We start from the raw sequence: 3,556 nt of genomic DNA on the forward strand, positions 1-3,556 counted from the left end.
GAAGGGAACCCCACTTAGGAGCCTGGAGCACAAGGCTTGCTCCCCTGGGCCTTGCAGCATCAGGTAAGGTTCTGAACCTTCACTTCAGCCCCAACCGGGGCTCCTCAACTCTTAGCTTCGAGGCGTGATGAGGGGTTTGGGTTGCAGGCCCTGGGTGGAGATCCTCTGGGGAGGGACTTTGAGAGCTTGGGTGCCAAGGCTTACTAGCAAAGCTCTAGGCAAAGAGGTGCAATAACCCTCAGATCTATCGGCTTTCGGCTTTTCGTGGCGGGAAATCAAAATCCTGGGCCTCGACTTCCCGCTAGACAAGGAACGTGAAATGACTCCTGGCCCCAGATGAAGAAAGGAGGGGTCCTGGGTTTCAAGCGACAAGGGCCAGGGAGCAGGGTGAGGACACCAGGGGGTGGGTGGAGGCTGAAAAGTGGGACTCCGGCTCATCGAGGGGCACTAAAATGTCTCCCTCCACCCAACATGGCCACCATCTCTGTTGTGGTAGCCTTGGGCTTCTGTCTGGGTCGCTGCTGGGTGGTGAGGGACTCAGGGCCCTGGGCTTGTGAGGACGCTGGGGACAGAGGCCTTGGTGGGAGGAAGCTGTGGCTGCCTCAGTTGGACTCTGGAGGGCAGATAGTGTGGCTGGAAGGGGTCACCCGGGGAGGGGGTCAGAACTGGGGTCAGAACCAGAGGAGCTATGGTCTCTACCTGAGTGTTTCCAGAAGTGGGGGGATGGGGTGGAGCCGCAGGGGGAAGGGAAGAGGGAACCAAAGAGGAAGTGGGGGGAGGGAGGGAGGGGAGGCAAGGACTGGCGCCATGCTGAGTCACCGCCCACAAGGCCCAGAGCAGACCCTCTGGGGGCCGTGGGGTCGGGTGGTAGGGTCTTAGGGAGCCACAGGGAGGGCTGGGGGCTCTCGAAGCAGGAGTCAGGAGGAGCGGGCGGCCTGAAGAGTCCTCGCAGACGGACAGACAGACAGTGCAGTCACCCATAAAGTAGAAAGCACTACTAACAGCACTGGAGGGTGTAGTGTTTCCTACTTTATGGATGAGTGTACTGTGGGCTTCGGAGACCGCGCCGCCGCCGCCCGCCGCCGTCGTCCTCCACGCTCGGGACCGTGTGCCACAGGTGAGCCCCTCAGGCACCCTCCCCTCCCCCCCCAGCCCAGACCCCTGAAAGGCCTCCAGCGTCCCCCACGGCGCTGGCCCTCCTGGTTGCGGCCAACCGGGAAAAGCCCACGTGAGCTTCTCTGCCGCGCAGAGGTCTGGCAGGGCTGCCCATCTGGACTGGCCCCGCCATGGAGCAGCCCCGGCGTGGGGGCCCAGCCGCAAGCCCACAGATGCCAGGACGAGGAAGAGGCTGGAAAGGAGGGTAGATGGAGGGGAATGGCGGGGGTGGGGGTGGGGGGGGAGTGCCAGGGGTCCCAACACTAATAAAGAATGGACTCTGCTTCTGTTTTGTCTGAGACTTTGTTGTTGGGGTCGGGGGCGCTGAATGGGCTTAGCAGGCACCTGGATGGGGTGGGCACACAGAGGGGCTGGGAGGGAGACTCACTCACTCTCTTGAGAGATAGGGGTTTGGCCCTGCCTGTGAGACCAGAAGAGAGCTCTGGGCCTGGGAAGGAAGGAGGGGATGGGGTGCGGGTTGGCGGGGGGCGGTGGAGCGGTGAGACCTCCCTGCAAAGCCAGGAAAGGGGGCAGGACAGGGAGCGGCAGGGCTAGGAGGGGCCCTCCGACTTTGTTCCCTGCTCTGGCCCTGCCCTGCCCTCCACTCACTTTCCACACCCCTAAACTGAAAGTGGCCTACCTCCAGTTCTAATCTAAGGAAGTCCCCTGGGTCCTTGGTAGTCTAAGAATTGGGTAACTGTGGCACACACACAAAGCATCTTGTACATAAACGAGGGCACAGATACTAACACACAATATATATACACACCATCATGCATGTGCATTTCCACACAAGGACCCCCTCACCCTTGCCAGCAACACACATGGACAGCACCATATGCATGGGACGTGCTTGGCATGTCAATCAATGACAGAGATATACACACCCTCAGGACACATACATATGCAATAGTATACACAGATGCAACACCATAAACACACGGGGTGTGCTACACATAGAGGAGCATACAAATACACACACAGTGGGAGTCACGTCATAAGCACATTGGTTCCACACACATATGTGTCTACACATTCCCACATGATTATCCATATACAGTAGATACATGGTGGCGTATATATCTACATACATAGATCTAAATAAAATCATGTCATTATCATTACACATGTGTACATGACTGCACGAGAGTGTGTCATATATTGCGAAGTGTCCAAGGACGGCATGCGTCTACATGTACTGACATACATGTCATAACCCTATACTCACAGTCATAACCTCACAAACACATAATAGCACACATATATGCATGCATGTTTCTGTGTACATACGTAGATTAATACAACGGCCCCCTCCCGTGCATAGAGATAAATACATGCCTATTCTATACATGCGTACTAAACACACGCGTGCAAATAACGGCATGCCTACGTGCCCGCTCATAAACATCAGCAGCATACACGTCGTGGTGCACATACTGATGTACATACTACTTTAAGGAAGTGAGGATACCACCCCCTCCCCATGTACTCCCCCGCCCCCGCAGTTTCATCCGCTCCGCCTGGGTGGAGCCCACAGTCGGGGGCTCTGGGGCGCAGAGCCGCGGTTGCTGTTCTCCAGGGCGCCACACGAGGGCCCCCAACCTCGGCGGAGACTGGCTTGTGTGCAGATGGACTTAGTCCCGGGTTCGGAGGGGACAGGGGCTGCCTCCCCGAGGCCCCTCCCAACACCCCTGTTTCTGGGACTCCATCTAGGCCCCTGCCCCCACATACAGGTCGACTCGTGGGTAGGGGAGTTCCCATGTCCTTGTCCCCAAAAGCCATCTTCCCATAGCACAAAGGCCTGAGGCTAGACAGAAGATGAACTTCCTTGCGGTTCAGGGCAAAGCCAGCCCAACAGGCAGGCCATGTGGTCTCCCCGGCTGGCCCAAGAGGGCCAGGTTGCCCCCAGAACGAAGTCTGCCAGGAGGAAGCCAAAGCAATTCCAATTTCTACCTCTGTCCCTGTTCCTGTCTTCCTGTTCTCATTCTTTTGATTTCTCTGTCTCTCTCTCTCTTTGTTTCATCTCAAATCCCATCTTTTCTATACCTATCCTTCTCCACGGCTGGCTCTGTCTTACCGTCTCCTGTCTCTGTCTCTACTGGTCTCGGGCTGGGGCCGATGTGGGGAGGACCATCTGCAGTCCCCTCGCCTCTGTACAAGGAAGGTGCAGGGGCGTGTGGGGACGAGGGGTGGGAGGCTACATGTCGGGGGTACTGGGCTGGGATCCCGTGAGGAAGCAGCTCTTCCTTCTGTCCCGACCCTGCCTGCTGGTCCAGCCCACCAGTCCAGCGCCATCACCATGGAAACCAGCAGCCGACTTCCTATTGGTGGGCGGGAGAAGAGGGGGAGGGGAAGGCTGGCTCTCCCCTGTTCGCGCCCCCCCCATTCCGAGGCTCAGCCC

This window comes from Zalophus californianus, chromosome 16 (genome assembly GCF_009762305.2).
Source record: "Zalophus californianus isolate mZalCal1 chromosome 16, mZalCal1.pri.v2, whole genome shotgun sequence".
In the NCBI taxonomy this organism is placed as follows: domain Eukaryota; kingdom Metazoa; phylum Chordata; class Mammalia; order Carnivora; family Otariidae; genus Zalophus; species Zalophus californianus.